At 37.7% G+C, this 27,166-nt stretch overlaps 1 non-coding gene and 1 pseudogene across 1 annotated transcript; one reads left to right on the forward strand and one right to left on the reverse strand.

Annotated features, from left to right (window-relative positions):
• The window catches only part of LOC144299439 (sodium/glucose cotransporter 1-like), an 88,790-nt pseudogene that overhangs the window by 35,082 nt on the left and 26,542 nt on the right, over nucleotides 1-27,166 (forward strand).
• Nucleotides 20,190-20,296, reverse strand: LOC144300077 (U6 spliceosomal RNA). The gene has a single exon (XR_013366718.1). It is a non-coding gene; the product is annotated as a U6 spliceosomal RNA (small nuclear RNA).

Genomic DNA, 27,166 nt, shown 5'->3' on the forward strand with positions numbered 1-27,166 from the left:
CCCATGTCACCCAGAATGAAAGCTCCACTTCTTACGATGGTGCATATTAGGGCACAGCGAATCTGCATCTTATTACCTCTCTGACTTTGCCTCTCAGGATGCCTGTCCCCAGCTCTATCCAGTGTCCTTGAAAACCCAGCAGTGCTTCTGCCTCAGGGCCTTTGCCCCTGCTGCTCTATCCAGATGGAGCATTCTCCCCAGAATCTCCTTGGCTTGCCCCTCCACTTCTTCTGGTCTTCCTCAGTTCTTCTCTTAGAGTCTACTCTGACCACTCAATTTCCCAGTACTTCCTATCTACTTTCCCACCTTTTTTTTTTTTAACTCTATAGTACTTATCCCTGTCTATTACGCTATAAAATAATCCTTGGAGCACCTGGGTACTTCAGTCGGTTAAGTATCCAATTCTTGGCTTAGATCATGATCTCAGGGTCCTAGGATCGAGCCCTGCATTGGGCTTAGTGGGGCATCTGCTTGAGATTCTTTTCACTTCTCTCTCTCCCTTCTCCCTCACTCCTCCCTGCACTCAGACAAACCTTCTCTCTCTCTCTCTGTCTCTCTCTCTCTCTCATAAATAAATAAATAAATAAATAAATAAATAAATATCTTTAAAATAATTTCCTAATTTATTTTGTTTATTCTTTTTTCCCCAAAACAATGTTAGCTTCATGAAGGCAGGGATTTTCATCTATTTTACTCACTAATATATCCCTAATATCTAGAAAAGTGCCTGGACATAGTTGGCAATCAACATTTATTGGTAGTTATTGAATTAATGAAGGATGCCTTTTAAACCTACCTTTTAATTTAATAATGTGCTAGTATCTTCCAACATCTATATAAACATAAATAGGGGGATTTATTTTATATTTATATACAATCACATAGTGTTATATCATATGGACATTTCACCATTTATGCATCATATTGTTGGGCAATTTAGACTGTATATAACTTTTCACTGTTATGGTAAATATAGTGAACGTTCTTAATAATAGAAATAACTAGTATTACTTGAGTACTTACTATGTGCCACTTCTAAGACTTTTATTGCCTTACAGTTGTCACTGTTAAGGTATTTGGTGTCAGTATGTTTTCTATTATGTCTTATTAGTGCATTTTACCTTTTACAGTTATAAAAAAAATCTTTGTTTAATGCCTTTGGTCTTGAATGCTACTTTTTCTTACGTTGGTATTGTTAATGCTGGGGTGTCTGGTGTTTCTACCTAAAGAGGTTTGTTATTTGCAGCCTCTCTTGATAATTTGGTTTTAAATATGTCTCATATCAAAAGCATAATAGTTGGATTTTGGTTTTGAATGGAGTGGCTATCTCTACTCAACTGAAAAGCTGTTATTGGTTTAGGAGGGATTTTGCTCATTTAAATACCTCTAGGATTTTTTCTTCTGAAAGTAACAGATGTTGATTGTAAAAAACCCAAAAGTTACAGTCTAAGTATAGAACTTGAAATTTTCTCCTCATTCCATCTCTATAACTATCATTCCAGAAATATTTTGTTATATGTGTATGTGTATATATATATATATATATATGTGTGTGTGTGTGTGTGTGTGTGTGTGTGTGTGTGTAGCCAGGATCACTCCCATGCATATATCTGCACAAGTGTAAGGTGCACAAATAAAATTTTAATGAGATTATACATACTGCCTACCGTATTGTTTAATGAAAAGCTCCTTTATTCTTTCTGCATTCTACATTGTATTTCAGCATATTCATGTACCTTAGTATTTTAACCAATGTCTTATACCTAATCAGTTAAATTGTTGATATTTTTAAATTATTTGGAACAATGGTGAAATCACCATCTGCTAATATTTCTGCAGTAGGGATGGCAAGGAAGTCAGTGGGGCAGGTGAAGGGTGGCCCCATAAGAACAGCCATCCTGCTCTTTTGACTTTCTCCCTCCTCACTGAGCTTGTAACTTATGGTTAGGGTTTGGGTAGCAGAAACACAAATGAGGGGACTCCTGGGTGGCTCAGTGGTTGAGCATCTTCCTTCTGTTCAGGTCGTGATCCCGGGTCTGGAGATTGAGTCCTGCATCAGACTCCCTGAGAGGAGCCTGCTTCTCCCTCTGCCTGTGTCTCTGTCTCTTTCTGTGTGTCTCTCGTGAATAAATAAATAAATAAAATATTTTTTTAAATAAAACAAAAAAGAAACACAAATGGGAATTCTGCCCAGGGAATAATCCTTTTTGAGAAAATGTGAAAATCAGTTTGAGTTTACATTTGTGAAAATGATTTCTTGGAGTTGGTCTGAGAGTTCTGATAGGTGATCACCTTTTGGTTTTCAGATAGGTGCCTCTCTTTTTGCCTCAAATATTGGCAACGGCCACTTTATGGGCCTGGCTGGAATAGGAGCAATGTCAGGGATTGCAGTTGCGGCCTTTGAGTAGAACGTAAGTAATACCTCATACAGCCACCAACCTCCCTCTCTACCCATTGTCCCAATAAAACTCACACACATAAAAACAGTGGTTGAGCATCTGCCTTTGGCTCAGTTTGTAATCCTGGGATCAAGTCCTGCATCTGGCTCCCCATGGGAGCTTCTTCCTCTGTCTATGTTTCTGCCTCTCTCTTTGTGTCTCTGGTGAAAAAATAAATAAACCCTTAAAAAACAAAACAAAACAAAACAAACAAACAAAAAAAAACCTGCTTCCAGGGCAGCCCCGGTGGCGCAGCGGTTTAGCGCCGCCTGCAGCCCGGGGTTTGATCCTGGGGACCCTGCATCGAGTCCCACGTCGGGCTCCCTGCATGGAGCCTGCTTCTCCCTCTGCCTGTGCCTCTGTCTGTCTCTCTCTCTCTGTGTCTCTATGGATAAATAAATAAATAAAATCTTTTAAAAAAAAACTGCTTCCAACCTCCAGTCAATACTGAAGACTTCTGAAGAAGTCATGGAAGAAAGGAAGCAAGTCTTTGATTTCTCAAAAAGATGGTGTCAGTTTTCATTGTTCTTAGTTATTGAAGTTAATGAAGAAACAGAGAATGTTTACATTTTAAGGGCCATACAAATGCAGTGAACAAAGAACTCTTAGGAGACTAATCAGGTAGGGAAAAGAGAAAAGATCATGTTAACATTTAAATATACGTTCACATAGACATTTGTGCTTAGGTATACATACAGATATATATAATTATATGTGTGTTCGTGTAGACACAGATATATATATACATATATGTGTCTATATGTACACGTATGCGTGTGTGTATATATATATGTATATATGTATATATTTGCAGTATGTATTGAAAATGGGATCAACTGAGCTCTTCAAGATATTTAACTAATTATAACAAAACTCCGAATTGACCTCCTAAGAATACCAGGTTTCAACTATAAAACTTATGAAATGGATTATTTATTTAATCTGTGGGATATATTTACTATAGGACATGGAATTTGTTCACTATGTAAGTTCATTATAAGTGAATTTATAAGTATTGGGCTTATTAATTTATCTCCATATAAATCAGCTGACTTTTCTGGATAAATCAGAAAGCTCCCTACTTTCTGAGTCTTGTCTTTCTACAAAAATAAAGGATACTTCTAACAGAGTCAACTTCAAACCTACAAGATGCCCTGATTTTTGCCACAACATACCTCTCATAATTTACTAGCATTGGCTTTATATATACAGCTTGCCTTACCCCTTCTTTGTAGGAAAGCCAGAGCCAAATTTATTACTTAATTTCAATAACTTCCATGAAATTTTGGTAAAGCTTCTCCCTTATTTCTCTGAATGGTTTCTGACTTTTTTAAACTATCTTTTATATATAACCCACCTTTACTCCAATTTGGAAATAGGCAAACAAATTAAAAATAAATTCTCTGAAAACTGGCTCAGTTAACCCCTCAAAATTGAGAATGCACTCTTTCATAAGCAAAGATCCAATGCCTGTAAGTAGTTTGTTTCACTGAAAGGTGTGCACTTGGGCTGTTGTTTGTAAGGTTCCCCAGTATTGATCTGTTAGTCTTAAAACAGATAGTCACTGAGATTGCATCTCATTTAAGAGCATGGCCTAGATGGGACCCTAATGTAATTCTTCTTGGATTCAGGTTCCATTTCTGCTCTGTGTTCTTGGCTGGATATTTTCTCCTATTTACATTAAGACTGGGGTGAGTGTCCATTATCAGGTAATCTCTATAATATTTTTTCTTACAAATATTGCATGTGTACATAAAAACATCCTGGAGGACAAGTTAAATTTCTCAATCTTTTGATCCTTGTACTGACTTCCCTAAATCCTGAGAAATGCCTGAAATGACATCATTCTATGTTAGGTACACAGATGCCAATAATTGCCCACTGTTTTACTCCAGGCCTAATTCAAGGGTCCACTTTTTATTTTATTTTTTTAATAAATTTATTTTTTATTGGTGTTCAATTTGTCAACATATAGAATAACACCCAGTGCTCATCCCGTCAAGTGCCCACCTCAGTGCCCATCACCCAGTCACCCCCACCCCCCGCCCACCTCCCCTTCCACCACCCCTAGTTCATTTCCCAGAGTTAGGAGTCTTTCATGTTCTGTCTCCTTTTCTGATATTTCCCACTTATTTTTTTTCTCCATTCCAAGGTCCACTTTTTAAAGCTTTTATAGAAAATGTTTTAAAACTTTATCTAAAAATAAGACCCAAATAAATGAAAAGAACAAATATGTTAATGACTAGAGGACAATATCCTAAAAATGTTATTTCTTTCCAAATTGGTCTGGGCTTGGAATGAAATTCCAAACAAAACCCAAACAGGATTTTTTAGGAACTTGGCTGATTCTAAAATGTATGTAAGAGATAAGGGGACAAAGATGTGTCAGTGTCCAGCTGAGAGACACAGAGACCATCTAGGCTGCATATCTGTGAAGATATGTGGACTGACATCAACATGGTGGTATAAAAGCTTTCTACCATCTTCCCTCAAAGAACACCAATTTAGACAATCACCCATAGATAAGAGGGCTTTTGTGGAAGTCCAGAAGTCCACTGGAGAAGTTCTAGCACATTCTTGGAGAAAAAGAAAATCCAAAATTGGATGTATTGAAGAGGGTGAGAGGAACAATTTCAGTGTACCTATGTTACCCTTCCCCCAAGGTGGCATAGCTTACTGCCAAGAGAGATGTTCTCAGCCTGAGATTTCTCCCACAGGGGAAATTGAGAGCATAGGAGTAGATGCCCAGCTATCCAGTTGCACTGGAGTCAGCCAAGAAAACCCACTTCTTTCTCACTCCATCCAGAATATAGAGAGGTATGCTGTACATTGAGGGTGGGGGAGGAGGAGGATAGGGAATGGCTGAGAAAACAGTGACCAGGGCTCTCAGATGGCATCAGAAAGACACAGATCCTACTTTGCAAACTTATCAGGAAGCCTGCTAGTGAGCCACTGGGGTCTCCTCACCTACAGATCCCCCCAGTTGGCCCAAGGGCACTTCAACATGTCACACACCTCACCCACATACACCTACATCTGTGGCTAGCTCCTTTTGTGCACCCCAGATGGTGTAAAGAGCAAGTCTTTTTTTTTCTGCAGAAAGTTAGTGAGCATTCACAGAAAACCAGACTGACTCTGTGGAATTGGGAGAAAGCATAAAACCTTGAGCATTCAGCAATGCCCTAGGAAAAGCTAGCAAAAGAGAGGCTGTCAGAACTTGGCCTGGCTTGCAGGATCAGGAAAAGATATATAATCTTAAAAATTCCCACCAAAAAGAGAACAGGAAGTGTGGAGCAGGTATATTCACAAAAATGTTCTGAGAAAACCTCAGAATTTCTGGCAAGGCTTACAGAAGGTATTTCTCTCCAAAAGCCAGTCAATAAAGATGAGGAGATGACTGCTTTCTCAAATACAAAGACAGTAATACAAAATTTGAGGAACATGAAAAATCAAGAAAACATGGCACCACCAGAGGAATACAGTTTTCTCATAACCAACTCCAAGGAATTGGAGATCTGAGATTTATTTGATAAATAATGCAAAATGGTTGAAGGAAGCTTAGTTAGCTACAAGAAAACACAGAAAGATGATTCAATAAAATAAGGAAAACAATACATGAAGAAATGAGAAATTTAACACAGAGATAGAAATCATGAAAATCAATTCCAGGATGGGAGAATACAATGACTGAAATGAAAAGTGTAATACAGAGCATAAATAGCAGACTGGAGCAAGCAAAGAATCTATGAAGTAGAAGACAGGTCATTGGAAATTATTTAATGAAAAGAGTTGTGAAAGCCTACAAAGACTGTAAGATACCATTACGATGCAAAACCCACACATTATTGGGCTCCTAGAAGGAAAAGTGAGGGCAAAAGGAACAGAAATCTTATTTAAAGAAATAATGACTGAGAACTTCCACAATTGGTGTGGGAAGGGGGGGAAGATTTGAATATCCAAGGACATGAAGATCATAGCCCCCCCCCAATTTCAATCCAAAACTATATTCTCCAAGACACATTATAATAAAATTGTCTAAACACGAAGAGAAAATTTTAAAATTAAAAATTAAAAAAGAGAAAAATCCTTACATACAAGGGAACCCCCATAATGCTATCTGCAGATTTCTTAGCAGAATCCTTGTAGGTCAGGAGAGAGTGGGATATGTTCAAAGTGATGAAAGAAAAAAAAACTACCAGTCAAGTATACCTTATATGATAAAGTTGTCCTTCAGAAATGAAGGAGAGATAAAGACTTTCCCAAACAATAGATGAAGGAGTTTATCACCACTAAAGCTGTCTTACAAGAAATGCTGAAAGGAGTTCTTCAAGCTGAAAAGGAAGGGTGCTAACTAGTAACATGAAAACATATGAAAATAAACAATGGCCTGATAAAGACAAGTATATAGTCAAATTCAGAGTAGTCTAATACTGTAAAATAGTGGTATGTTAGTCACTTAAATCCAGTTTTTTTTTATTTTTTTTAAATCCAGTTTAAAGGTTAAAAAACAAAAGTATTAAAAATAACTATAGCTACAATTATTTGCTAATAGATAAAAAATATAAAAAGAAGTAAATTATGACATCAAAAATGTAAAATGCTGGGCAAGGGAGTAAAAGGATACAGTTTTTGTATGTGATCAAAGCTATCACCTTAAAATAGACTGTTATATATATGAGAAGTTTTATGTAAACGCCATAGTAACCAAAAAGCAAAAAGTTACAGTAGATATACAAAAGATAAATGGGAAATGAAAGCATACTGCTAAGGAAAATCATCAATTCACAAAGGAAGACAGCAAGAGAGGAAGGAAAGTAACAAGAGAATCACAAAACTACCAGAAAACAATTAAGATGGCATTAGTAAGCCCTTATGTGTTAATAATTACTTTAAATATAAATGAATTAAATTATCCAACCAAAAGGCATAGAATGGCTAAATGGATTTTAAAATTAGCATGGTGACTGTCATTGACAATACTGTATTATATACTTAAAAGCTGCTAAGAGAGTAAATCTCGAAAGTTCTCAGTATTAAAAAAAGGTAATTACATGAGGTGATGGAGATATTAACTAACTTAACTGTGATAATCGTTTCACAAGTATATTTGTATCAAATTGTGTTGGACACCCTAAAATTAGTGTTATATACCATTATAGATCCATAAAACTGGAAAAAAGAAATGAAATATATGTAAAAAAGCAAAATCATTAGAATAGCAAAGATACTCCTATCAAAGAAAAATAAGAAGGATTTGCCTTGCCAAATATCAAGACTTACTACAAAGCTATAGTAATCAAGACAGTATGATATGGACACAAGGATAAAAACATTGACAAGTGGAAGAGGAAAATAACCCAGAAACATTCATATATATGGACACTTGATTTACGACATCAGTAGTACTGCAGATCACTGAGGAAAGGAAGGTCAATTGATTATCATATGAAAAAAATCAAATTGGATGTCTGTTCTACACAAAAATAATTTTAGGTTGATTAAAGACTTAAATAGGAAAGGTAAAAGATTTTAAACTTCATAAGAAAGTATACGATATCTTTTATGTCCTTGAGATTGAGAAAGATTTTAAAGTAAGATAGAAAAAGCTCAAATCCCTGGCTGACCACCAATGTATACGTGCATGCATGAGAACCAAAAAAAAGGCAGAAACTACAGGGAACTCTGCTCTGTGGAGACAGAACTAGACCTGTTAGATCTGTGACTTTATAGTGCCTAGGACTGAGTACCTTCCACAGCCCACACAATGTAGGCAGTAGATAGCAGAAAGCTTACTCAGAAGAGAGAACATAGGGCTGACAAAATAACAGGAAATTTCTGTGGGAGCTCCAAAAACAAGGATACCAAAGAAAGGATTAACCTTCAAATCTGAGTATAAATTCTGCACAAAACCTTAACTGACTACCAGACCACTCAAGTGCAGGGAAAACCTCTAGACTGGGCTAAGCAGCAGCTAAAAATGTAAAGAAAACAACCAGAGACATCAGCTGCTACATACTGAAGGGTGAGGGCAGAAGGTGGGGTGGCATGAAAGATGTTGCAGTTTGAGTCCAGGCAAGGCAATTGCCTACGAAAACAAGAAACAGCAATCCTCAGAACAAAACAGATTCTAGAATGCAGCATCATGGGATCAATGATGGCCAGTCTGCACAAGAATTATTAAACTTACAAAGAAATGGAAATATAAATGTGACCCACACTCCAAAAGGAAAAGTGATAAATAGAAACAGACTCTGACAAGGCCCAGATGTTTATTTAACAAACAAAAGACTTCAAACCTACAACTATGAATATATTCAAAGAAGTAAAAGAAAGTGTAATACTAATGAATAAGCAAAGAGGGTCTCTCAACAGAGAAACTGAAACTATAGAAAATATCCAAATGGAAATTCTGGAGTTGAAAAGCACAGTAGCTAAAATGAAAAATTCACAAGAGGAACTCAACAGCACAGACAAGATGGCAAACAAGAGAGTCAGTGAACATAAGTATAATAGGAGTTAACTAGGAGAACAAAAGGGAACAGAAGGGAAAATTTTTGAAGAAAAAGGAAGAAAACCTCAGAGACCTATGATACAATATCGAACAGTCCAACATGCATGTACTTAGTATCCCAGAAAGAAGAGAGAGAGGCAGAAAAAATTTTTTGAAGAATAACTGAAAATATCCCCAAGTTTCATGGAAAATGTTAATGTACCAATGTAAAAAGCTTAACAAATACCAATAAACACACAAACAGCTACACTTAAGTTTACATCATACTCAAACTGCTAAAAGCAAAGATAAGAAATTTCGAAAGACGTAAAAGAAAACACATTATATGCAGGGGAGGAATGATACAGTTAATGGATGACATTTCATCAGATACAATGGAGGCCAGAAAACATTTGAATGACATATTCAAATGCTGAAAGGAAGAAAAATCTATCAACCAAGAATTCCATATCCAGCAAAAGTACTCTTCAAAAATGTAGATGAAATGTATATAAATTTCAAATCATTTGTACACCTAAAACTAATATAAGGTTATATGTCAATGTTACCTTAATTTTTGATTGTTGCCAAAAAAAGGTGATGAAGGAGGGAAAGATTTTTCAACTAGGACACAAAAAACATAAATTATCCACAGAGGAAGAAATTGATAGGACTTCAAAATAAAACTTTTAACTTTAACTCTATGAAAGATATTTTTAAGAAAATGAAAAGGCAAGCTAGAGACTGGGTGGGGGGAATATTTAGAACATATTTACAATAAAAGACATATCCACAATGTATATTTTGTTTTAAAAAAAAAACTCCCAAATTTCAGTAACAAGTTTGAACAGCTGTTTCACCAGAGAGAAGAGACAAGTGGCAAATAATCATGTGAAAAGATGTTCACTACAATTGATCATTGGGAAAATGCTACACCAGATAAAATACCACTGAGAGCCATAAGAATGGCTAAGAGGAGAAGCACTGATACTAGGGAGAGCTGGAGAGGGGGTGGGGCAACTGGGACTCATGCGTTTCTCAAGGGAATGCAGAATGGCATAGCCATGTCAGAGAGGACAGGTTGACAGTCTCTTCACAAATTAAACCTGACCACCCAGCCAGTATTTCCCTAGATCTAGATTTTTACCTAAGCCCCAGAGAAATGAGGACATACATCCACACAGAAATTTGTACATGAAGCTTCATAGCAGTCATGTTCCTACTAGCCAAATCTAGAAACACATCATCTCAATTGCGCTCCAAGAGTAGATAAACGGTACATGATGTGGTACCAAGCAGCACTAAAAAAGAGTCCTGGAACCATGTGTCTGAGTCTTAAGAAAATCAGGCCAGTGAAGGAAGCAGGCCATTAAAAAAAGTACATAGCATATGATTTTGTTTATTTAAAATTCTAGAAAAATCAAATCTGTGGGAACAGCTAATACTGGTTGCCTGAGACCAAGGAGGGAGTGGAGGCCTTGACCGTGAATCCTTAGGAGCTCTGTGGGGGGTGTTAGGAATGCTTAATATTTCTAGTATGGTGGTGATTACATATAACTATACATTTTTCCCAAGCTCATCAAACTTTACACTTAAAATAGGAGAATTTCACTGAATAGAGCTACCCCACAACCCAGCAATTACACTACTAGGTATTAAAGAATACAAATGTTGTAATCTGAAGGGGTACCTGTACCCCAATGTTTATAGCAGCAGTGTCCACAATAGCCAAACTATGGCAAGAGCCCAGACACCCATCAAAGATAAATGGATGAAGACGGTGTGAGGTATACATATATATATATATATATATATAGGATATATAGATGTAGATATATACACAACACACAGTGGAATATTACTCAGTCATCAAAAAGGATGAAATCCTACCATTTACATCAACATGGATGGAACTGGAGGATATTATGCTGAGTGAAATGAGTCAATCAGAGAAAGACAATTATGTGGTTTCACTCATACGTGGAATTTAAGGAGCAAACAGGACCATAGGAGAACCAAAGAATAAAATAAGATGAAATCAGAGAGAGAGAGAGACAAACCATGAGAGACTCTTAACCATGGGAATCCAACTGAGGGTTGCTAGAGGGGAGATGGGTAGGGGGCATCAGGTAACTGGGTGATGGACTTTAGGGAGGGCATGTGATGTAATGAGCATGGGTGTTATATGCAACTGATGAATTACTGACCTCTGCCTTTGAAACTAATGATACACTATAAGTTAACTAATTGAATTTAAATAAAATAAGTTTTAAAAACTAAAAATTTTAAATATTTATAGAGGCATTAAAAATGTGAAAGGTGGGATACCTGGGTGGCTCAGTCAGCTAAGCATCTACCTTCAGCTCAGGTCATGCTCTGAGTTCTGGGATCAAGCTCCCTGCTCAGCAAGGAATCTGTCCTCTGCCTGCCACTCCCCTGCTTGTGCTCACACATGCTTTCTCACCCTCTCTCAAATAAATAAATAAAATCTTATTTTAAAATGTGAAAGGTTTGTCATGCAGCCTAGCATCTGCAATGGTGAAGCCATAGCCCAGGAAAATTACCTTGGATTGTGATTATATTTTGGGATAAGATCTTTTAAAAAGTAATTAAGTTAAAAGGAGGTCATTAAGGTAGGCCTTCATCCAGTAGGACCTTATAAGAAGAGAAAATTTGGACAGAGACATGTATAGAGGCAAAAGGATAGGAAGACACAAGGAGATGACAGCCTTCAGCAAGCCAAGGACAGTGGCCTGGAATGGATCCTTCCTTCACAGGTCCCAGAAGGAACCAAGCCTGCTGACACTTTGAACTTCCAGCCTCCAGAACTGTAACACGGTAACATTTCTATTGCTTAAGCCCCTTGGTCTGTTGCACTCTGGGACAGCAGCCCTAGCAAACAAATTCAATTATTAGCAAGTGTAAAAGAGCTTAGAATGTCACTGAGAAAGAGCCATATGTGGCAGTATATGATTAAAGACCAAACAGAAAGTGAAAATATTAAAGCCACAGGTGTTTAGGAGAAGACACGTGGTCCCTGTGAAATTTGTAGATAAGCTTTCATAAAACAGATGGAATCTGACGTAGAACTTAAAATAGACACATGTGAGCAGCTGGACAAGAGTCCATGAGGATACTCAGGACAGAAGATGGGACAGTATACATTTAGCTCTTACTTGTTCACCTACCATGAGCCAGGATCCAGGAATCTAACTAACAGAGGCGCACTTCCTGTGGCAGGGTGCCCACAGCCTGAGACAATGGAAGTCAAAGTGAACAGGATTGTTGGGGACAGCCAACACGTGCACAAGAGCATGGGTACTGAAGACCAGATTGGAGAGCTGTCGAGTCAAGTTCTGTCTCTCCTGAGCACTTGTTATATTTATAGTATGTGATAAGGGATTTGATTTTGCTCTGCAATTATTTCATTAAGGTGATTTATCATCATTAGACCGGTTCAGTTAGCCACATTTCCTTCTACATTCAGGAAATTACACAGGAAGCTGGGTTCCAGGCTTCTTGAAGGCAGCACTATTGCTTCTCCTTTCTTATTTTCCCCATACTAACAAGTGCCACGGAATGCAAAGCCAGAGTGGGTGACCCTGCTGCACCTTATATACCTGGGCCGCTCCGGCCATCGGCTATGTCTCTGTGACAACCAGCATATTGTGCACAAGGCACATCCTTGCAGGTGTGCCTCTTCTGGTGGTGACTTCTCTTATTGCTTGTGCAGGTGATGATGATGCCGGAATATTTGAGGAAGAGGTTTGGTGGCTTTCTGATCCAGCTCCTCCCTGCTATTCTATACTTATCCCTCTATATCTTCAATAAGATCTTGGTGAGTTGTGTAAAAGCCAGCCCAGAAAACAAAACAAAAGACAACAAAAATTCAGTAGGCGGGACAGTGCTAGATTGGTCTCAGCAGTTCACTCTGAGGCCCCATAAGTTACTTCTGGCCTCTGCTGTCTAAACGAGAGTAGAGAAAAAATAACTCAATAATACTTTCCAAAAAAAAAAAAAAAAAAAGGGCGAAGGCATCTTATTTGTGTCCCAAGCCTAGGTTACAGGTCCCTCCTTCGTATTTCTAGAGAACCGTGGGCTTACCTGTGTCATGCCATTAGATGATGTCACTCCTCTGATTAAAATAGTCCAGGAGTTTTCTACTATCCTTAGAAGAAAACCTAAGCCCCTTATTATGATCTGTAAGGATGGCCTCCTCCCTTGTTCTCAGCAGGCTTTGACCACACTGCCTGCCTTATTGTTTCTCAAACCTAGCGAGCTTGTTCCCACTTGAAGCCCTTGACACTTGCCTTATGCTGTGTCTGGAATGTTCTTTCCAGAACATTATTTGCTTTTCAAATATCACCTCCTTGGAGAGGCCTTTGATGAGTATGCCCGTCAATCTCTCTTCTATTACTGGGTTTTAAATTTTTCTTTGTAATATTTGTTACCATGTGAGAGGAATTTATCCATTTCCTTGCTTATTATCTGTCTCCTCCACTTCAGAGCAGGCTTCTCAAGGCCCAAGGCCTCGCCTGGCTTATTCACTACATTACCCACTGTGCTGAGAAAATGACCAGCACTTAAGGCACTTCATAAATGGTTTTGGGTTTTGTTTTTGTTTTTAGTGACCAAATGAGTGTCACTTACCACACTGCATAGAAATTGCCTATTTAGTCTCTGTCACTAAATATAAGGTCCCTGAGGACAACAGCTGAGTCTTAGTAACTCTTGTGTCTTTTAAACTCTGTTGAGTATCTACTATGTTGTTGCTCAGTAAACATCTGGTGAATAAATGGATAGATGAATGTTGGGAGGATCTCTGCCATTATAACCCTGCTTTGGAGACCACAATAACAGAATAAGAGACCAGCTGGCTGAATGATGTGCACATGCTTTAAAGTCAGTACCACCTAAGCCAAGGATCAACAAATCTGGCCTGCAGGCCAGTCAGCCTAGTGTTCTCCTTTGTATTGTCCATGAACTAAGACTGGTTTTTTACAGACTTTAATGGTTGTGAAAAATAGAGACAGTATGTGGCCTGCAAAGCCTACAGTATTTACCATCTGGTCTTTTAAAGAAAAAGCTTGCCAGCCCCTGATGTGCTATCCCCTTTACCTTTTCCCAATGGCAGAACTGTAGAAATGGCTCTCTCTGAGCACATCCCTGCTCCAAGTTTCCAGGGAGAAAGAGGCCAAGTTTTTATGAACTGAATTAATTGGATTAACCCAAACCCTGAAGGTGCTAATCTTGCTGAACTCATGGGGCACAAACCTTTTTGCCCAACAGAACTTGGGTAGACCTCAGTCCATGTCTATTAGTGATAGAGTGGATGTGCTAACTATAGACCACTTCCTGCAGATGGCTTTAGGGTCTTTACGATGTTGCTGTTGAATGAGCTGGAAATGCAAATGCAGCCTGTCACCTTTTACTCATTTCAGGTAGAGATCTGTACTGATACAGATAAATGGATGAAATGGTGCCATGTTCATGAGACTGGTTTTGGGTTTAGATGTCTACCTGGCCACCATAGTCTTGCTGACAATTACTGGCATTTATACCATCACAGGTGAGGTTACTGTAATCACACATATATTTATATTGGCACAAAAGTTCTTCTCATAGTGGAGTGCTAGTAGACATTTAGGCAGGAGTCTCCAGATTTTGCATTTTCCCTAAGTCTATAGATCACATTACTAGGCCCAAAGGGGTGGAACAGTGAAAATAATTGTGGCAGGGTGCCTAAGTGGTGTCCTACCTCTAGAAATCAGGTCAGGCCAGTGGAAGGCTTTCTAAGGACACTGGCGAGGATGGCAGTGATCATGTTTGGGGTGGGCCAAGGCCTGACACTGCATACTGCTAGCTAATAGCATAGAAACAGAAAAGGAATGAGGAAGAGGCAGCAGCTTCAGGCATCTTGGTCACCTGGTAACCTGGGCAAGCCATCAGATGGGATCTTCTATGTAAGCGGTCCTGTCCAAGAGGCTCTGCCTAGATTTTGAGAGTAGGGGCTCTCGTCACTTGTTTTTTCTAGTCACAGTGCAAATCTTGGACACTGTTGAGTGTCCCTGGCAGTTCATCACTGTCTGAATGGGGAGAAACAGAGTGGGGAGTGGAATGCACTCAGTCGGTGACTGTCAATGCACCAGGGAGTGGGAGCGGAGGTTTCTCCCCAGGGGACATTTGGTAATGTCTGGAGACATTTTTATTTGTCACAACTGGGCTAACTACTTGCATGGAGCAGAAAACAGCCAGAGATGCTGCTAACCATTGCTTCCAAACTGAGATTTTGTGATTAAAGATGTACTTTTTTGTTTAGGAAAACTACCAGCTTTTCATTCATCAAAAAAATGGGAAGTAAAGGGAAATTGGGATACAGAAGGGCAAGATAAGAATCCAGCAAAAGATCATGAGGTATATTAAAGAGAGAAAACAGTATGTACAAAGACTAAACATTGTATTGTAAGACCTACTGACTTACAGGTACAAAAGGTGTGAATGGAGCAATCTGGGAGGAAGCAAGCATGTAGAATAAGGATACAGAAGTGACTTTCAACAGTCTCAAATGTGGTTTTTGTTTCTCTTTCTCCTCTCTATTCAGGTGGTTTTGCAGCTGTGGTTTACACTGATATCTTACATGCTATTGTTATGGTTCTGGGATCAATCTTGGTAATGGGCTTTGGTAAGTCAATCTTGGCAGACTGGACACCATGAATGGAATCTTTGAGTCTGATTGTTGCCTAGGACCACTTCAGGACCTTCATCTCACCAATGAAAAGACTGAGGCCCTCAGAACCCAAGAGCATTGTCTCAGATCATCTGAAAAGTTGAGGGCAGGCAGAGGGGGAAATTCTGCTCACTTTGAAAGACAGAAGAGTCAAGAAATAGGAGTGGCAATGATAAACTCTAGTCCTTTGGGACAGTGTCAAGTGGCCTGCCACTCTCATCCCCATCTCTATGCCTCTGTCAGTGCTCTTCCTCTCTAGTTAGAAGCCCCTTTCCTTTTCATTCACACAGTTAAATCCACCCATCAAGGTCAACAGAAGGCACTTCCACCCTCTGCCAAAAGTGTGGTTTTATATTTATTCCATCTACATGTCTTTTTTTCTGTGGACTCACATCACTACTACATATGACTTAATATTTTTGTGATACATACCCTGATTGTTCATTGATTGTATCACATAAATAACTCATACCTCCCAGCTCCAAAACTTCTCAAAAACTAAAACCATTGTATCCTGAGGCACATAATAGTTGCTTACTACTATTAAGTAGTAAGAATGAAAATGGTAGCTAATATGAATCAAGTATCATGTACTACCAGGTAGCCATTTATCCATATTTGCTTCATTTAATCACCATAGCCACCATGATGCATAACTGCAATGGTTTCTCCATTTTACAGATGAGGAAACTGAGTTATTCAGTTAAGTAACTTGCTCATGAGACACACCAAGAGCAGAACTCATAGCTGAGTCTCTAAACACCAAAGCCCAATATGTGAACTAACATATTACAACACCTGTAATGGCAAGTACACTTACTTAAAATGGAAGATTCCTTCCACTAGGATAATGACCTTAGTGATAATAACCTTAGTGAGGTTGGTGTTATGAACTGCTCCACGGGTCAGAGATTAGTCTTACATAAATCTAGAAGGAACAATTGTTGGCTTGGATATTGAAAATTTATTGAAATAATATGTGAATACAGTTGAAGGACTATGGCTCCATAGAGCATGTTGTTGAGCCCCACTGAATGAGAAATTATAGAATCAATCAGAGTCACATAATCCTCAGTCTCACCATTTAGTAAGCATTAGTGTGCCATCAAGTGCACTCAGTGCTATATTACTGGAACACAAAATACATGTCAGGCATGAGTCAAGGAATTTTTTAATAAGCTGGGAACCAACGACTAATTTGAGTGACAAAACTCTATAAAACACACTAAGACATTATGTTTAATGTTTATTAGTATTAAATATCAACATTTTTTCAACCTGCCAAGTTCATCTCAATAGTTGCAAATGACATCCAATTAAACTTTTGCAGCAGGTGGAATATTCCATTTAATGTTAGCAACTCTACCTCTAAATGATTATATATTCTTTACTGTTAGACTGAATGTTTGTCTGCCCCCACCAAAAATTCACATGTTGAAATCCTAACCCCCAATTCTGATGGTATCCGGAGGTGGGACCTTTGGGAAGTGATTAGGTCTTGAGGGCAGAGTGCTCATGGATGGCATTAGTACTCTTATAAAAGAGACTCCAGAGAACCCCTTCACTTTTCCCACCATTTGAGGACACAGTGAGAAGATGGCTACCTGTGAGCCAAGAAGGAGATCCTCACTAGACACCCATTCAAACAGCACTTGATCTCAGACTTCCTAGCCTCCAGAACTGTGGGAAGTAAGTATTTGTAGTTTATAAGTCACCCAATCTATGGTATTTTGTGATAGTAGCCCAAACAGACTGATATTTTCTGAGAAAAGTAATGAGATTTTTAAAATTGGAGCATTCATGCTCTTTTGGTAAGTAAACTATGTTAAAGTCATGGAATGATGGTTTTCTTTTCAAAATATACAAGAACTTGTACATCCAAATGAGTGTTGTTGTAACTAGTCACCATGAGACCCCCCCCCATGAATATACAATTGCAATTTTTTATTTTTTATTTTTAGGTAAACAAAACAAAAATGTATGCAGTAAAATACTCATTGCCCTCAGTTTCTCAGTTGAACTCCCCAAAGACAACCAGTATTAAGAGTTTCATGCATATCCTTCCAGAGATATTCTTCATATATACAATCATTTTTTAATCTATGAAATAGGTATATAGATAGAAACAAAACAAAATTTGTGGCCTGTTTTTCCACTTATGGTACTAAACCTTGGGCAAATTTCTATGTCTGTGAATAGAGATCTACTACGTCTTTTTGGTTGTGTACTTGTAATAAACTTTATTGAAAAGTGCACAAGTCAAAGTGTGTAGCTAGATGAACTATCACCAAGTGAACACACTCTGGTAACAAGCATCCAGGTCAAGAAAATACCTTTTTGTTTCCTCACTTTCCAAACTTTATACCTTTTGTATATTTTTCTTGACTTAGTACACTGGCCAGGGCCACTGGTACAGTGTTGAATAGAAGTAGAGATAACAGGCATCCTTGTCTCATTCCCAGTTTAGCGGGGAAACTTTGGATATTTCACCATTAAATAAATTATTTGCTGTCAATTTTTTGTAGATACTCTTTGCCAGACTAACAAGTTCGCTTCTATTCCTAGTTTGCTATAATTGTTTATCATGAACAAGTTTTGAAATGTAGCAAGTATTTTTTCCACTTCTACTGAAAAAGGTATATTATTTTTCTCCTTCATCCTTTTAACACAGTGAATTATATTGACTTGGTTTTGAATGTTAACTCCATCTTGCATTCCTGGAATAAACCCAGCTTGTTGAGGAATACCCCAAATTTTTCTCCAAAGTAGGTGTATTAACTTATAGTCTCAGAAATATATGTGAGAATATGTGTCCCCTAAATTTTCAGCCAAAAATTGATGTTTTAAGACTTTCTAAAAATTTGCCAAATAGGTAAAAAATAAAGTATCTCATTCTTGTTTTAATTGGAAGTTTACAGACTGGTGAGGTGGAATATAATTTCATACACTTGGTGGCCATTTGTAGTTCCTCTTTTGTGAATGACCCATTCATATCCTCTACCATATTTTTTCTGAGTAGTTTCCTTTGCTTGTTGGTGTATAGGAGTTCTTTATACATGACACAAATCTCTTCTTTTAGTCTGACAAATTTTTAACTTGATTTCAGTCATATAAATTTTAGATCAAATTTATCAAGCATCCTTTCCTTTTTTTGTATCTTGTCTAAGAATGTGCTCCCTAACTCAAGTTCATAAAAATATTCTGGGATTTTTTTTTTTCTGTTAACTTTGTACTTTTGTATTTTACCTTTTTTTAACCCACATGAAATTCATTTGTAGAAGTGCCATGAGGTGTCTTATTCATTTTATAATCAGACAGTATTCTTTCATTGACTAATTTTGACTTCAAATGATTCTGAATGCATTTCAAAAATCAAGTCTATATCAAAGGAACATGATTTACTATGCCAAAATAAAAGGGCTTAAGTTAAGTAACTGGAATTATGGGTGTTTTGTGCCTTTTAAAAAATATTTTTCTTTAGGGACACCTGGGTGGCTCGGTTGGTTGACTCCTGATTTTGGCTCAGGTCATGATCTCAGAGTCCTAGGATCAAACCTTGTGCCAGGCTCCACGGTCAGCAGGGAGTCTGCTTGAGATTCTTTCTCTTCCTCTGATCCTTCCCCACTCACGCTCTCTCTAAATAGGTAAATCTTTTAAAAACTACTTTTTATTTAATGTTAAGATTGTATAACACTTAGGATATTGAGAGATAAATGCCATAGACTATGAGGAAATTTTCAAGTATGACGTTTTATAAATATTTTATTGGCATTGCAGGAAAGTGAATATTAACTTTTATTTTAATCAAGATTATTTAGAGAGCTTGTGATAGCACTTTAGTTCAAAGCCAATATAAGACACTTGACAGGATGAGCACTGGGTGTTATTCTGTATGTTGGTAAATTGAACACCAATAAAAAATTAATTTATTAAAAAAACATTAAAAATTATAAAAAATTAAAAAATAAAAAAACAATATAAGCAAATAAGTACCTTCCTGGCTCATGTAAGTAAAAATTCCAGGGGCACACTACTTTCTGGTGATGATTAGATCCAGGTTCTGAATGAACCAGGTAGATAAGAGAGCTTAAAATTGTCATACTAGCTTAGAACCTGAAAGAAAGGAAGCTGGATTCTTTGGTTTCTCTAAGCACTAGACTCCTGGAACAGATTCCAATTAGCCCGTATCCATTCTTGACACACCAGTTGTTGCCCATGGGTCAGAGAGCATTGGCCAGGCCTAGGGCACACACCAGATTGGACTGGTGGACAGTTTGACGAGGCCCACCTAAGCCACACAGTATGGCATTCAAGTAGGAAGAGGGACTCTGCTTCTAGAAGTGAGAGGAGGGGTGTGGACACACAACCACCAACGTCCACTATACTTTTGTTTCTATTCGGAAGACATGATGTCTTTTCTTTTTGTTGTCGTTGTTTGTTTTTGTTTTGTTTTGGTTTTGTTTGTTTTGATAGAAAGGATCAAATCTTTATTTTATTCTTTTAAAGATTTTATTTTCTTTATTTTTTTAAATTTAAAAATATGGAATGTTTCATGAATTTTCATGTCATCCTTGTGCAGAGACCATGCTAATCTTCTCTGTATCATTCCAATTTTAGTATATGTACTGCCAAAGCAAGCACAAGATGATGTCTTTTCTTAGGCACATATAGTCTTGACTATTGTTTAGTCCATTGTGCTTTTTATACTAGGTACAGACAATGAAACTGGGCCTCACTTCATAATCTTGGGTCTTCAAACATGTATTACTGTGTAGTTTAAGGTACTGATAAATTTTATGATGTTTTAAGCCTTTCAGGAAGTGGGAGGATACCAGGAGCTACTGTATAAATACCCAGGCAGTAAGCCAAACCTAATCCATGAAGGAAATTGGACTGCCAAGCCAGAATGTTTTTTGTCTCACCTGGATTTTTTCCATATCTTCTTTCCATATCCCATCACTGGAGACTTCCCATGGCCTGGAATGTCTTTGGCGTCCCTACCTTCTCCTTGTACTACTGGTGTACTGATCAGGTAACTAGACATGGTACAGTTGTAGCAACTGCATTGGAAGCTGGTGGTTCTCAGTACATTCCAGACTTTCCCAGTCTCTTTTTTTCTTTCTTTCTTTCTTTCTTTTTTTTAATAATAAATTTCTTTTTTATTGGTGTTCAATTTACCAACATACAGAATAACACCCAGTGCTCATCCCGTCAAGTGCCCCCCTCAGTGCCCATCACCCATTCACTCCCACCCTCCCCCCGCCCTCCTCCCCTTCCACCACCCCTAGTTCGTTTCCCAGAGTTAGGAGTCTTTATGTTCTGTCTCCCTTTCTGATATTTCCCACACATTTCTTCTCCCTTCCCTTATATTCCCTTTCACTATTATATTCCCCAAATGAATGAGAACATACAATGTTTGTCCTTCTCCAATTGACTTACTTCACTCAGCATAATACCCTCCAGTTCCATCCACGTTGAAGCAAATGGTGGGTATTTGTCCAGTCTCTCCAACCACAGGCAACAGTCAGCCTGTCTGCGCTCAGTGATCAGGTGTCCTTTCTAGGCTTTATTTATTGCATAAAGAATTTGATAAGAAATTCTGTTTAAAAGGAATTAACAGGTTAAATCTGTTAAAAGGAACTCACAGCCCCATCTATAACACATCAGCTATTTCTTTTTTTATTATTATTTTTAACTATCACTATCTATAAAACACAATCCTTTTGGGCATGAAAAATATGTCAGTTCTCCTCAACTGAGTCTATAAATTAAATGTAACCAACCAGTATTTCAATTGTATTTTTTAAGGACTTAAACTTATTCTAAAAATTATATACCTCACTATTGATGGTAGATCATTAAATTAATTGTGAAATATATGGTACAAAGGCAATAAAAAATAAAAAGGAAGTACATCTATACACAATAATATGGATGATCTTCCATCTTGATGCCAAACTAAAGAAGCTAGACACATAAGGCTAGGAACTGCATGATTACATTTTAAAAGTTAACCACAGGCAATGCTAACTTATGTCATTTAGGAATACACAGTAAGTGGCAAAAAAAATATAAAGAAAAGCAAGAAAGAAATAAAATAATCACGAACGCAGTCATTTCTGGAGCAAGGGAAGGGGTTCAGATAAAAAAAATTCAATGTGTCAGCAGTATTTATAATTACCACAGGGTGGAAACAACCAATATGTTCACTCATGAATGAATAAATAAATAAACAGAATATATATCCATTCATTGAAACATTATTCAGCCATAAAAAGGAATGGGGTGTTGACATATGCTATAACTTGGATGGATCTCAAAAACATACTAAGTAGAAGAAGCCAGACACAAATGATCACCTAGTGTATGATTCCTTTTATATGACATGTCCACAGTAGGCAAATCCATAGAGACAGAAATCTAATTAGTGCTTGCCAGGGGCTAGGAGAGGAGGAGTGGAAGGGGGGGGGACAGCTTAATGGATATGAGTATTTTTCCAGGGTGATGAAAAAGTTTTGAAATTAGAAGTGATGATTGCATAAGATTGGGAATACACTAAAGGCTACTGAATTGTTTAAAATGGTTAATTATATATTACATGAATTTCACCTCAATTTTTATTTAAAAAAAAAAGAGCCACAAAAAGGTTTCTGGGGTACCTGCAAAGTTCCATCTGAATTTGGATGGTTGTTACAGTATATGCTTTTAATGCTTTTAATGTGCTACAGTGTACTTTCATGTGTTATATCATGATTTAAAAAAAAAAAGATTTAAACATTTTGTGGAAGAAGAAAATGCCACAAATCACTAACTCAAGTTTGAAACTGAAGAACAAAGAGGGGGAACTTACCAAACCAAATTTTAAACATCTGCAAAGTAGCAGTAATGAAAACAATTTGAAATAGCCAAGAATAGACACACAGACTAGTGGAGCAGAATAAAGAGGTCAAGGCAGATTCTTGTACTTGTAGGAATTTAATATGTATCCAAGGAGGCTTCAGAAGTCAGTGGGGAAGATACATACTCTTTGATGTTGTCAGAAAACCAACTATTTGGAGTAACAAAACTTCACCCCTACTGAACACTTAGTATAAAGGTGGACAGGTAGGTTAAAGATTTAAATGTGGAAGGACGCCTGAGTGGGTCAGTGGTTGAGCACCTGCCTTCAGCTCAGGTCATGATCCTGGGGTCCTGAGATCAAGTCCTGCACTGGGCTCCCCACAGGGAGCCTACTTCTCCCTTCACCTATGTATCTGCCTCTGTGTGTGTGTGTGTGTGTGTGTTTCATGAAAAATAAGTAAAATATTTTTTTAAAGTATCATAGGCAAAGTTGACAGATGACAGATGAGAGAGGTTATTAGAAATGTTTATCATAAACAAGAGACTAGTAGCAAATCCACAAGAAAAAGAAGTTCCAGTGGAAATGTGGGTAAAATTAATGACAAGCAATTTATAAAAAAGGAAATTAAAACAAGCATAAAATAAGCATATAACCCAGAGTTTTGAGGGAAGTGCAACTTCAAACCACAAAGATACTGGCAAAAATTAAAGACTGATAATGCCAAGTGTTGGAGAGGATGTGGATGTGGATATGGAACTCTTGTGTACTTCTGGTGGACATATAGACTGGTGTAAATCCATTCTGGAGGATAATCTAGCAGTATTTGATAAAAGTAAGTATATTGTACTCTGAGCTAGCAGTGGTGTTCCTCAGAAGCTACCTAAAATATCCTCATGCAAGTTCATGAGGGACTATACCATCAATCACAGTGTTGACTGTGCTTGTTACTCCAGAGTGGGCAAATGAAATGGCAGGGGGCAGTGATACTATGGAATACTATGCAGTCATAGAAGCGATGGACTAGATGATATGTAGCAACACTAAGAGGTCTTTAAAATGTAGTGAGTGGGCAGATAAGAAACAAGATGAGATCCAGAGTACAACATATGGGTATTCTCTATAATGTAGCTCTGAGTTTTTAAAATTTGTATTCTTGCCCACCTATTTATTAAATGTTTAATGATGCTACTTAACCTAAAAGATAAGACAAATCTTTCTATATTTTTCTTTTCAATTTCTTCTACAGCTTTAAAAGTTCTCCCTGGCCTGCCACATCTGATAGTGGGCAATTTCCTGAACTACCTTCAAAAACAAAATTTTCTAGTTATACTGGGTAAAATGTAACAAGCATCTTTTTATATTCATAGGAAAGCTCATAAGAAAGGAAGAAAGTCTCCGGAGGTTGAAAAAAACAAAGAGAACTGAACTCAAGAGAGTTAAACTGACAAGGACACTGGACACCAATGGTCCCCTGACAGCATTTACTAAACTGGGATTTCCAAGGCTTAGATTTAACTGGCCAGGCAAGAACAGGAGGAAGGCCTTGAGTTCATGAGTAGTGAAGAGTGAAGGCTATAAAAAGTGAAAAGATAGACCAGTAAAATAGCTGGCCACAAGCAAAGAGAAACAGCAGTAAAACAAAATGCCTCAAGTTGAGTCCCGGGAGGAGGAAAAATGTCTCCCCTGAGAATTCACAAGGGCAGGCCAGCTTTCCTGTACATTTAAGGTTTTTATTTATTTTTTATATAAATTTATTTTTTATTGGTGTTCAATTTGCCAACATATAGAATAACACCCAGTGCCCATCCCGTCAAGTGCCCACCTCAGTGCCCGTCACCCAGTCACCCTCACCCTCCACCCACCTCCCCTTCCACCACCCCTAGTTCGTTTCCCAGAGTTAGGAGTCTACATTTGAGGTTTTTAATTTAAAATTTTAATTTAACTTAATTCCCTGTATGATCAGGGAAAACTTGTGGGAAGAAATGAACATATACTCATCCAAAATTTGCTACACACTGACCTCGCAGGAGTAATGGCAGATTCTCCCTGGAGGGTTGCACCCTTGACTTAGATCTTGCAGGATTCCCATAAATGCCTGTTCAACATGAGCCCCTTAGCCAAAATGGAAAGCATAAAAGCATCAAACCACCTTGAGCAAGAAAGAGCAGAATTAGTACCCCCTAAACTTCAGAAAATCAAGGTATTAGATGCCAAATACAAAAAATAAAGCGTGTTTAAAGAACTAAAAATGGAACTGAAAACCTTAACACCATTCTATCAAAAATAATCAGATTTGAAAACTCAAACCTCTGAAAGTGAAAAATATGCTCATTGAAACGTGAAACTTAGTAACTTAAAATAGCAGATTAAAGGGGCACCTGACTGACTCGGTTGGAGGAGCATACAACTCCTGATCTCAGGGTTGTGAGTTTGAACCTCATGTTGCATGTGTAGAGGTTACTTAAATAAATAAAACAAACAAACAAACAAACTTTAAAAAATAGCAGATTAAATACAGCTGAAGGAAAAAATAGTGATATGAAGTGAGAACTGAAGAAATTGAAAGCACAAAACTGGAAAATGTGAAAGAGAAACCAAGTGACATGGAAGAGAGAATCAGGATTAAAATATACTTCATTAGAGTTCCAGAAGGAAAGGAGAGAGAAGCACTCTTTTAAGAGAAAATGGCTGAGAATTCTTACAGTTGCTGAAAGACAGGAAGCATCAGATTCTAGAATCATGGTGAATCTCAAGCAGAAATAACTTACAAATCCACACAAAGAAAAAAAATGAAAGTTCAGAATATCAAAGACAAGGAGAAGACTTTGAAAGGCACCTAAGAGGAAAGACTACCAATAAAAGAAGACAGTTCTGGGTTTTTTTTTAACATATTTTTATTTTTTATTATTATTTTTTATATTTATTTTATTTTATTGGAGTTCAATTTGCCAACATATAGAATAACACCCAGTGCTCATCTCACCAAGTGCTCCCCTCAGTACCCGTCACCCAGTCACCCCCACCCCCCACCCACCTCCCTTTCTACCACCCCTTGTTCGCTTCCCAGAGTTAGGAGTCTCTCATGTTCTGTCTCCCTTTCTGATATTTCCCACTCATTTTTTCTCCTTTCTCCTTTATTCCCTTTTACTATTTTTTATATTCCCCAAATGAATGAGACCATATAATGTTTGTCCTTCTCCAATTGACTTATTTCACTCAGCATAATACCCTCCAGGTCCATCCATGTTGAAGCAAATGGTGGGTATTTGTCGTTTCTAATGGCTGAGTAATATTCCATTGTATACATAGACCACGTCTTCTTTATCCATTCATCTTTCAAAGGACACCGAGGCTCCTTCCACAGTTTGGCTATTGTGGACATTGCTGCTATAAACATCGGGGTGCAGGTGTCCCGGTGTTTCACTGTAACTGTATCTTTGGGTTAAATCCCCAGCAGTGCAATTGCTGGGTCATAGGGCAGATCTATTTTTAACTCTTTGAGGAACCTCCACACAGTTTTCCAGAGTGGCTGCACCAGTTCCCATTCCCACCAACAGTGCAAGAGGGTTCCCCTTTCTCCACATCCTGTCCAACATTTGTTGTTTCCTGCTAAAAGAAGACAGTTATACCAACAACAGACTTCTCAGTTCCAACAATGTAATCCAAAGATAGAGGAGTAAAATTTTGAGTCATTGAGGAAAATGTCACCTCTAAAGTACATGCCTATTAAGGAGAGCATGTGAGGAGATGAGCACCGATTGTTACACTATTTGTTGGAAAACTAAATTTGAAAAAAAAATAATAAATGAAAAAATAAAGTACATGCCCAGCTAAGGTATTATTCATGACCAAGGGCAAAATCAAGACATAACCTTCCCTAAAGAAGGACTGAAAGAGGTACATAAAGAAAAAGGAAATACTCATGAGCAAGAAGGAATAGTTAGCAAAGATATTAACAGATACATGAGCAAATTGGTTGAAGAATAACAATTACAAATACAAGAAGTGAAAAACAGGACAAAACTAAAATATTGGACCTCTGTTTGGAGTTAAATCTGTCCATGGACTCAAAACTATTCAGAAGGGTGGGGATGCTGATTTACTTTAGCCTTGAAGTTGTATCTTTGTCAAAATTTGAAGGGCCAAAAAAAGAAGAAAGAGAAGCAAATCTTAAACATCTTGAAGAATACAAAGAGTTTCTCACTGGTTTCTCATGAAATCAAGACAATGGAAAACTCTTTACAAAACTCTTTATATTGAAAAACTAGTTAATGACTGACCTCACTTCAGAGTACTAAAATTTAATCAGTTCACAAAGAAAACCCAAAATGCCCAGATTATGGATATTATCACATGCTGACAGAAGCTCAGTAAAGAGTCTGTCCCACATATGACAACAATCTCAAAAATTTAGATAGTGTCACCACTGATGACACATGACACATCCCTTTCTAAACTATGGCTAAGAAAGAACCAATTTCTCTCTTCTGTGTAAGAAGGAAGCTGAAATCTATTTTACTTGTTCTATAGAACATATTAGAGGGACACCTGGGTGGCTCAGCAGTTGGGCTTCTGCCTTTGGGTCAGAGCATGATCCCAGGATCCGGGATCGAATTCCACATCAGGCACCCTGCAAGGAGTCTGCTACTCCCTCTGCCTGTGTATCTACC

The sequence above is a fragment of the Canis aureus genome, chromosome 27 (genome assembly GCF_053574225.1).
Source record: "Canis aureus isolate CA01 chromosome 27, VMU_Caureus_v.1.0, whole genome shotgun sequence".
In the NCBI taxonomy this organism is placed as follows: domain Eukaryota; kingdom Metazoa; phylum Chordata; class Mammalia; order Carnivora; family Canidae; genus Canis; species Canis aureus.